The sequence below is a fragment of the Octopus bimaculoides genome, chromosome 3, assembly GCF_001194135.2.
Source record: "Octopus bimaculoides isolate UCB-OBI-ISO-001 chromosome 3, ASM119413v2, whole genome shotgun sequence".
Lineage (NCBI taxonomy): Eukaryota > Metazoa > Mollusca > Cephalopoda > Octopoda > Octopodidae > Octopus > Octopus bimaculoides.
This window is the reverse complement of record NC_068983.1, coordinates 119963162-119974103: the sequence shown is the minus strand read 5'-3', so window position 1 is coordinate 119974103 and position 10942 is coordinate 119963162. Positions and strand designations below refer to the sequence as shown.

The window sequence follows — 10942 nt, the reverse complement described above, 5'->3', positions numbered from 1 at the left end:
TGGCACTCCGTCGCTTACGACGTCGAGGGTTCCAGTTGATCCGATCAATGGAACAACCTGCTCGTGAAATTAATGTGCAAGTGGCTGAGCACTCCACAGACACGTGTACCCTTAATGTAGTTCTCGGGGATATTCAGCGTGACACAATGTGACGAGGCCGACCCTTTGAATTACAGGCACAACAGAAACAAGAAGTAAGAGTGAGAGAAAGTTGTGGTGAAAGAGTACAGCATGGTTCGCCACCATCCCCTGCCGGAGCCTCATGGAGCTTTAGGTGTCTTCGCTCAATAAACACTCACAGCGCCTGGTCTGGGAATCAAAACTACGATCCTATGACTGCGAGTCTGCTTCCCTAACCACCGGGCCATTGCGCCTTCACGTATTTATATATACATAGATATATAAGCAGAATAGAGAACCCTGGATATATCTTTCAGAAACAACTTCATATGTTTGTGTAGTTGAATTATTACCTAGTACAGAAACATATTAAGTCCTAGATAAGAGATGAACCAACCACAATCCAATCTTGTTACTGAGGAAGGCTTGTTTATAACCTTTTTAACCTTTTTGTTACCAACTCGTCTGAGACCTCCCATTGTGCTATGATAAATCTTGTTTTAAAATTACCTCCCATCTGATGTAGCAATATTCTTTTGTCTTTTCTGACATAAATTGACCTTTCCTCATCACATAAGACATATCTGATTGTTCCTTCTGACACATAGAGATCTTTTGCAATTGACCTCATGGATTTTCTGAGATTGTAATCAATGGTCTGTTGAACTTGCTGGATAAATTCAGGTGTTCTGATGATTTTAGAGCATTTAGAATGCTTTTTACACTTTGATACTTTTCCATCTTTGGTCTCTAGCTCCTTACAAACTTTGGAGATGAAAGATGTATCGACTTTCAAAAATTGAGATGTTTCTAAATTGCTCTGCTTAGCATTTATAGCCATGAGAACAGCACCCCTCTTTATTTCTGGAGTAAGATGAGGGTCTGCCGTTATTATTTTCTGAAACAAAGATTATATAGAGTTAGCAAAAACTGCAGCAATGACCAAAAAAAGGTATGTCCTCAAAATACTTTATGCATCTTGTATATACATATATATATATATATATGTGTATGGAGATGAGTACCAACATTCCCATGTGGTATATATGTGTGTGTATATATATAGTTGTATATATATATATATATATATCATCATCATCATCATCATGCTTCTGTAAAGTCTACTACATTCCCTTCACAAAGCATTGATGAAGCTGAGACTGTAGTAAAAGATACTTACCCAAGATAACAACTAGTGTAATTTTTGCAATTTGCAGAAATTTCTTGTATTACAAAGGAGCCGAAAGATTCTGTTGATGTGCTATTGATCAAAAGATTTAAAGCTGTGCTTTAGGTCCTCCTAAACAATATCTGAAATGTTCTCATTTTGTATACATACCAATACATGCTAGTGTGTGTGTGTGTAATTATGCATGTATGAAGATACACATAGATAAATTGAATTAGAGAAAAAATTTGTTTCAAGTATTGCATGTCAGCTATACAAAATGTTGGGTGTATTTACAATTAAAGAAAAACTTCTAAGGAAAGCTTCAGAGAAATAAACAAAGAGATAAAACAGTGAGATGAGTGGATTTTATCAAAATTTAAAGTAAATATTTTAACAAAATCTGAGGTACTTCAATAAACTAGAAAGCCATCTTGAAAATAAAATGATTATCTATGTTATGCTTGTGTGAGTATATGAGTAATTAGGATATAGCCTTCTGTCTGTTCTTGCTTGGTAAGATAAATGACAGTAAAATCAACTAATTTAGTGTTGAGTAAGTTGTAATAATCTGTTATATTTATAAAAGTAAAAGATGTAATATATTCCTTTAATAATGGCTAAAAATGTTTAACTGGGCTTTTTGTCATGCAGGTGACCATTTTTAGAAAGTGTTAAAGTAAATTGCTATTGCGTAAGTGTATATGTGGATTATAACACAGGGAGCACTAATCTTCAGAAATATCTAAAAAGAATTATTTGCTGGATGAGATAGTATAAGAAAATACTAGGTTGACACCTGTTGTTACGCTGCTGGTAAAAATATTTGTTCAACATTTTTCCTTTACTTGTTTCAGTCATTAGACTTCAACCATGCTGTGGCACTGCTTTGAAGAATTTTTTTAGCCAAATAAATCAATCTCATTACTTATCGTTTTTTTTTTTTTTTAAAGCCAGGTAATTATTCTATCGGTCTCTTTTGATGTACTGCTAAGTTACAGGGATATACACACACCAACACTGGTTGTCAGGTGGGGAAAAACACAGACACACACACTCATACAAGATTCTTTCTGTTTCCATCTACCAAATCCACTCACAAGGCTTTGTACTCCAGAGACACATGCACCCTTAACGTAGTTCTCAGGGAGATTCAGAGTGACATAGAATGAATCAAGGCTGGCCCTATAAGCAACTGGAAAATCTGGCTACTCAACAGAGCCCACCCAAGGATATTAACAAGTTGATGATGGAGGAAATTGTCAACTTTCTGAAAACAATTTGACCCAAAATGTTCCATTGTGTGATGTTCCAAGCTCTGGAGTGACATGCAATGGAAGCCAGGCGAAACTCGTCAGGAGCGGGCAGCATGTATATGTCAAGACACTACAACCTGTGACTTTCCTTAGATCACAGACCCTCAAGATGAAGCTCTTAGACAGAGATTCATATTCTGTCAACAATGAAACTGTCTTGAAGGCTCTTTTAAAGATCAAGGACACAGAGGTAGACTTTGCCTGTGCTGTCCAAGTCACGATTGATACCAAAGACATGGCGAAGGTTGCCAAGGAAACTGTTTACAGTTCCAAGACCAGGCCTTTCAACAAGGTCAAGCAGAGACAGAACAAGGGTCAATGAAAGAACCACCAGCACTCTAATTCCATAGACCCTGAGTTGAAGTGTTACAGATGTGGAACAGCCTTTAAATGGACACATTGCCCCTACAAAGTAATCAAATGCCACTTTTGTGACAAGAAAAGACATTTAGAAGCTGTTTGTAAGAAGAAGTAACAACAGCAACAAGAACATTGTTCCCAACTGTCTGTGAAGAGAATCATGAAAGCAGAGCTTGTCAAAATAATTCTCGGTGAAGTTCCCGACGATACTTCTAGGTTAGTTGTGCTAATTACAATCCAGGACCGACAGTTCACGATGGAACTGGACACTGCAACTGAGGGAAATTTCATTTCTTTGCTGGTCTGGAAACTAGGAAAACCAAAGCTTGATGATGTTAGACTTCGCTATGAGTCTCCCAGCAAGCACAACCTGCACATGCTGGGAACTTTTATGGGCCAAACCAAGGATCCAATGACTTGTAAACAAAGCTCAATACCTTACATAGTTACCAAGATCCCTCAACTGAAGTTGCTGGGATGAAATGCTATCCAGACACTAGGAATCTCTGTGGACATTACTCTTGGACTGAGATGCATATATTCAAATGTTCTGCAAGAACATGTCTGGACATGGGGAAATATTACCTTGCTTGGAAATGGGTAAGTGTTGACAACAGGAAAGGCATCTGACCATAGAAAGTCTTTCTCAATAAACTCTGCCCAATCCATGCATGCATGGAATAGTGGACGTTAACAGCATGCCTACTCAACTTTGTTTCCTCATAACTTCCCCCAAAAAAGCAAAATGGCTGTGTGGTAAGAAGTTTGCTTCCCAACTACATGCTTCCAGGTTCAATCCCACTATGTGGCACCTTGGACAGGTGTCTTTTAGTATAGCCTTGGGCCAACCAATGTCTTGTGAGTGGATTTGGTAGACGGAAACATATATGTCTTTTTTTCCCATACCATCGCTTGACAGCCGGTGTTGGTATGTTTACGTCCTCGTTATCTAGCGGTTCGACAAAGAGACCGATAGAATAAACACCAGGCTTTAAAAAAAAATAGTATTGGGATCGATTCATTCGACTAAAAGTTCTTCGAGCCTGTGCCCCAGCATAGCCGCAGTCTAATAACTGAAACTAGTAGAAGATAAATGATAAATACTTTTCAGTTGGCGCAGACTACCATTATATTGGGATTTAATGTGAAAAATAAAATTGTTGGGCACACATACAAATATACTGACAAACATCACAATTTTTTCCGATATTTCATGTTTCATTTTATAGATATTGTCGTGTACGAGCCCACCATTTTTTTTGCATATCAAATTCAAATCTGAAAAGTAGTTGTAGAAAATTCATTAAAAAATACTTATTTGTCGGGAAGTTATGAGGAAAGAAAGCCGAATCGTATGAATCCCCTCTCCCCACCCTTGGGAATAGTTTTCATAACAGATTCCATTGTAATCGGAATTTATATCATCTGAAGCGTATTTGTAGAAAATTTCATTAAAATATATCCATTTTTCTGGAAGTTATGAGGAAACTAAGTCGAGTGGGGGCACACTTGTGTAGGTTTACCGATAATAACACGAATTGTCAACCAGCCACCCACTCCCAAGTCAATACAATATTAGGATTGAGATAAGTGTGAATGACAGGTTCAGGAGAGAGCGGCAGATATAATTCTCCTCTATTCTTTTATGTTCTGGGTTCAAATCCCGACAATTTCGATTTACCAATACTAGAGTAAACTTTGTGGTCATGTCCCGCCCTATTGCACAGCTAGCAGTGCCTCACTTTTACTGCAGCTTCTTGAGTCACTTTCATATAGCGGAAGTTAACTGTTAGTTAAACGGAAGCGGTATACCACGTGATAAGTACTTGATGTTGGTCCGTTGATACTACTTCAATTTGGTAATTTACCGTAGAGATGGAGGTAAGTCTCAATTATTTTCACTTCCATACTGGTCATGTAGAAAAGAAGGATAGTGAGAAAAGCTTCTGATGGATCAACATGCATCTCTGTTTTAATAATACATTCCAATAGTAATCTGGTTGTTGCTGTATGTGTGTTGTATCTTTACATATATGTGAGTCTCTCTCTTCTCTTTGCGTGTATGTATATATGTGTATATCTATTTGTATGTGTGGGTATGTGTATATTTATATGTTTGTGTGTATACATGTATACACACATAACTCATACGTATGTGTTTGGATAGAGAAACATGTTTTGTGTTAACGATTCAAGATGAGTGTTCATTCTTCCAACCACCTTTCATAGGAACTTCTATGTACTTCATTCTTTCATTTTAATCTGTTAGTTTTTCTCTTTTTATATTTATCACGCAGTTATTGCCATTGCCACAGACTTTTAATATATCTCTTGCCTCCACCGCTACATACATTCGCCTTCCTATTAATAACGTTCAAATTTTGTTAAGTGTTTGCTTTCGGATTCATCTACCTGGGATCGATAAAGCAAGTACTAGTAATTTAGTCAGATCGAATTACACAACTATTTCTGTGATTTTTATAACAAAAATTGTTAGTTCAAATCTCGTTATGTTGTCTAAAAGCTTTTATTTTCTCGGGCTCAGTAAATCCTAATACTAGACATGTATCGGAGTCAATTCAATAAAATGTAGTCCTTCACAAATCTGTAGCTTTGTGGTCGCAATGTATGAGATACTAACAATCTCTTCTTATTGCTCTTGAGAAATGCCTGAATGTCTCTCAATCACAATTTCTCTTTGACATTGACTTATTGTTAAACGGAGTAGCGAATATTTAAAGGTATGATTTATCTGAATTATTATCGATTTGCAACATGCCCACTTCATACTCAGTCCTTACTAAATCAACACAAATAATAGCAAAATTTGTAACAAAACCCCCTTTTTTTTGTTGTTTCTCTAGTTAAAACAATATAGATTCGTCTGAATACCCCCTCACACATACTACTTTGATACATCACCTTTTTTTTCTCCACCGTTCTGCTTCTATTGGTCTAATGACATTGGTCATCGTTATACGTATGTAAACAACACACACGTTCATATACTTTACACAACTACAAATACAGCACACACACGCATTGCGTCTTTATGTGATGATATTTTACACCTTGCCAACCATTCTGATTTGCTGCCTCGCACCAACTACACCGTGCAGGCTTGCAGTGATTAATCGTTAGCTACAATCTTATTCTATCAGAAATTTTCTCATAGGTTTTATATGATTTGTTTTTAAATATTGCACTAGTAATCTAGACGTTATTGAACGATCAAACTGTATTTAATACAGTTAGGGTAAAATATTTACTCTATCGATTTGTGTTTCATTTTATTTTCCGAACTGGTTTGGTGAGATATTTTAGAAATTCTTTCACAATTCTTGGCACGCCATTCACCTGGAGATATTAATGGAATTTTTTTTTTAATGATTGTCTCCCTTCATACATCTTCTACTGACTGGCAACTCCGCAGCTTGGAGACAACCAGCTTCGTTCTCTTCACCGCTGTGCTTTTCTGATTTTGTCTTTTGTTGATTTTTATTGTACCCAATATTTCAATTTCAAAAACGTTATTGTGACACCCACATGACAGTAATGAACGTTATTCATGATATAGAAGACTATTCTAAATGCGGTATCAATCAACAGTAACAAAATTTCTTTTTATTAACAGAAGTACATAATATAAATAATTAAAAAAAAAAAAAAGATATAAATTAACTTAACAATAATAACCTCTCATACAACTCATAATATTTAGCGACTCAATAATAGTTATAACATCATATTACTCGAATAAGTAGAAAGATTTTGGGGCAAGGTGATTTCCGAAATAAGATACTCAGTAACTCTAAAGCTGTCTACAGTTTAGATCCATGGACTGAGAATGACCGCTTTAGGTTCTAAATACTCAAAAAGACAGATTAGATTAGATCTCAATTTGTCTTATTAGTGAAAACTATCATTTTTTTATATTTATTTCAAAGTTATAAATTTAGAGATGTACTTCTAAAAGGAATCTTGTTTAATTGTACCATTAACTTGGAATTGTTGAAGTTTCATTTTTGTATTAATTAACAGCTCGTATGCTTCATCAAATGGTAACATAACAACATAGTCTTTTTTCAGTAGAACAGAACATATATATATATATCAAGGAAATACTTTTGCACTTCAGCCTTTCAGTGGTTGATTACTACAAAAGCTAGGTTTCACAATCTCTCATGGTGACCTCACATTATACCATTGGTAATATTGCATCCCAAAAACTATACATTACATAGAGCCAGAAACTACCTCAGTCATGATCAGTTGTGGACCCTCTACAAAATTCATGCATATTAGAGTAATGCTCTACATACATTACTTTTATCATTGACATCCATTTCCCCTCTATTGTGTATAAGAAAAGTGTGCCTACTCATTTAAACTATCCAAAAAGAAATAGTTTTGTTAGCAATACAGTACAACAGAAGTAACTAGATATAAATTGCCAAGCCTACAATCTGTAGTCTGTTCAAATAATATAATAGTATAGCCAGTTGTTTTTAAAGGAGTCCATGTATAGCTGTGGTGGAGAGGTCTTCTTGAGTACAGCAAGGCGCCAGATATCTCGGTCCTCTGTTATGTCCTTCATAAGGTTCAGTGTTTTGAAATCAGCCTTCAGGAATTTGTCCACATCTTCCTGGGTCTTCCTCTTCCACAGGTTATATATTTTAACATATTGCCATATTATCCATTACAGAAGAAAATATAATTAATCTTCAGGGAGAATATTATTCTTGCTTCAATATACTGAATTTGATTGTAACTACTCTTACTTTCTGTTCTTATGGTTAACATTTAATCATATAATATGGCTCTGTTTGCTTGAAAAATATTAAAAAAGTAAACATTTTTTCTTGCTCCTTTTGTGTAAAACTGTGTTAGAAGGCATTTGAAAGCCATAAATCTTCCATTCATTTAGTAATTAGAAATATTGGTTTCAAATTTTGGCACAAGGCCAACAAATTTTGATGCAAGGCATAAGTCAATTACATCGAACCCAGTCCTCAACTTGTACTTATTTTATCGACATCAAAAGGATGAAAGTTTAAGTTGAACTCAGAACATAAAGATGGACGAAATGCCACTAAGCATTTTACCTGGCATACCTTAGTAATTAGAAATATTGATATTATTTTAAACTTTACAGCTCTGACACCTTGTATTATCATGTGGATTATTTTGATTCACTTGATAAACACTAGTTTGCACTCTGACACTATCAAACTGCAAACTGTCATTAGCTATCTAAGTTTAAAGTTTTTTTAATTTTTTTTTTTTATAAAATATAGCTGTGAATAATATGTTAAATCCTCATCAGGTATTTAATATTTAAAAAAAGTATTCCTTTTATGAATCCACTATAAACTTGTGGCTGAAACAAACAGTGTTTGGTAATCTTGGATCCCGAATCACTTTTATGGTACAGCAGAAGTATCTACTACTTAAGAACTGATATGAAAACATTAACAGAAGTGTTAAGAACCATTTGATCAAGATTTAGACATGAAATCTGAAAATAAATATGTATGTAGGTGCAGGTGTGGCTGTGTGGTAAGAAGCTTGCTTCCTAACCACATAGTTCTGGGTTCAGTCCCACTGCATGGCACTTTGGGCAAGGGTCTTCTACTATAGCCTCAGGCCAACCAAAGCCTTTTGAGTGGATTTGGTAGATGGAAACTATATAATGTGTGTTTGTGTCCCACCACTGCTTGCCAATGGGTGTTGTGTTTACATCCCTGTAACTTAGCAGTTCAGCAAAAAAACTGTTGGAATAAGTACCAGGTTTAACCAAAAAATTAAGTACTGGCATCAGTTCATTTGACTAAATATTCTTCAAGGTGGTGCTCCAGCATGGCCATAGTCTAATGACTGAATCAAGCAAAAGATATGTATATAATCTCCACTATTCTTCACTGTTGGGATTACAATTCCTTATTTATTAGATATGATGATTACTCAAGATTTAGTGATTTTCTTTTTGTTTGGCTAAGAGTCTTACTGTGATAGAAAATATGTTATTTCTTATTGTAAACATTGTGAAGCAGTGTAATGGTCCTCTTCAGTCCAAAATGTCCATGCTTTCTACGTTGGCTGTTTGAATTATTTTATGTGTAGGAGGTCAGTTCTTTCAGTTTGTAGTTCATTGAGCCGAAACACTGACAAATTGTTGTTTAGCCCCAGGTTAAGCAGACTTATAATTATGGATTTTCCAGCCATGACCATTGTCTTCTTTCAAATATAGTGCATCTAACACAACATTACTGTGTTCTGTCAGTTTACACACCACTGTTATCAAATCACACAATTACATTCATTAAAAGCATTTTTGTTCTTGACATCTGGCACTTGTGCCCACGGCATGTGTAAGGATTTTCGAGCGAGATTGTTGCCAGTGCCCCTGGACTGGCTCTTGTGTGGGTGGCACATAAAATACACCATTTTGAGCGTGGCCGTTGCCAGTACCGCCTGACTGGCCTTCGTGCGGGTGGCACGTATAAGCACCCACTACACTCTCTGAGTGGTTGGCATTAGGAAGGGCATCCAGCTGTAGAAACTCTGCCAAATCAGATTGGAGCCTGGTGTAGCCATCTGGTTTCACCAGTCCTCAGTCAAATCATCCAACCAATGCTAGCATGGAAAGCAGACGTTAAACGACGATGATGATGATGATGACATCAGTAACAAGCTTTTTCTAACTCACATTCTATCAACTGTAGCATGCCTCTGAGTTCTGTCTTACATTTATTTCATTTCATAATGACATATGTCACTGTTTCTACATACACACACTGGTAAATGCACTTCCTTAGCATTTTGCAAACAGTCAACATTCACTTGCAACCTAAACATTTCATGGACATAATAACCTACTCCCAGTCAACTGCACTGAAAGGCAGTCACTATACATATACCACAGAAACAATTCTGAAGCTCTGTGCTCTCCTAACTCATGAAGTTAAAACTCCTTAAGTTGCTACACATAACTGGCACATAAAAGCACTATTAGAACGTTGGGCCTCACAGAGGTGATGATAAGTGTAGTTGTAGTTGATGCCTGTGTCACGTAATTGGCACCCAGTTACTGGTACCAGTGGCACATAAAATACACCTATTACACTCTTGGAGTGGTTGACATTAGGAAGGGCATCCAGCCATAGAAACCATGCCAAATTAGTCTGGAACTTAGTGTAGCTCTCCAGCTTACCAGTTTCAGTCAACTGTCTAATCCATGCCTGCATGGAAAGCAGATGCTAAACAACAATGATGATGATGATGATGCATCATGATTTCTCTTGACAATTTCATATGTATAACATTGCCATACCGTCATCATAATTCATTGTTTAATGTCCACTTCTCCATGGTTGCATGGGTTGGGCAGAATTTGTTGAGGTGGATTTTTGTACAGCTGGATGCCCTTCCTGTTACCAACCCTCACCTGTTTCCATGTTGGTAATTTTACTCATAACCAGACATGTTTACACGGGAGATTGGAAATGAAGGACACTGACTGCATGATAGTAACACTCATTTACAATTATCACTTAAAGTCAAGGCAAGGATATAATAACACACACACATGTATTTATGACAGGGTTCTATCAGTTTCCATCAGCCAAATCCACTCAGGGCTATAGTAGAAGACACTTGTCCAAGGTGCCTTACAGTGGGACTAAACCTGAGACTATGTGGTTGGGAAGTAAGCTTTTTAACTACACAGCCACACCTGTGTTGGCGTTAGGAAGGGCATCCAGCTGTAGAAACTCTGCTAAATCAGATTGGAGCCTGGTGTCGCCTCCTGGTCCACCAGTCCTCAGTCAAATCGTCCAACCCATGCTAGCATGGAAAGCAGACGTTAAACGACGACGATGATGATATATATATTGCGCTTGCGAAAACCTGTTGAGTCAAGTGAAGTCATTGTCATGGCCAATGCCGGTAGCACATAAAAAGCACCATTCGAGCGTGG

The 10942-nt window shown here is 36.7% G+C and overlaps 1 protein-coding gene across 2 annotated transcripts in view; it reads left to right on the top strand.

Moving 5' to 3' along the window:
• LOC106878130 (uncharacterized) overlaps positions 1-10942 on the top strand; it is a 48881-nt gene that overhangs the window by 8435 nt on the left and 29504 nt on the right. The window contains exon 1 of one of the 2 annotated variants that reach the window (XM_014927250.2): positions 4728-4845. The exons of the other annotated variant lie outside the window; for it this stretch is intronic. The gene's annotated coding sequence lies outside the window, so the exon portion shown is untranslated. Of the gene's footprint in view, positions 1-4727; positions 4846-10942 lie in introns of those variants that run through there. 2 annotated transcript variants of the gene reach the window in all.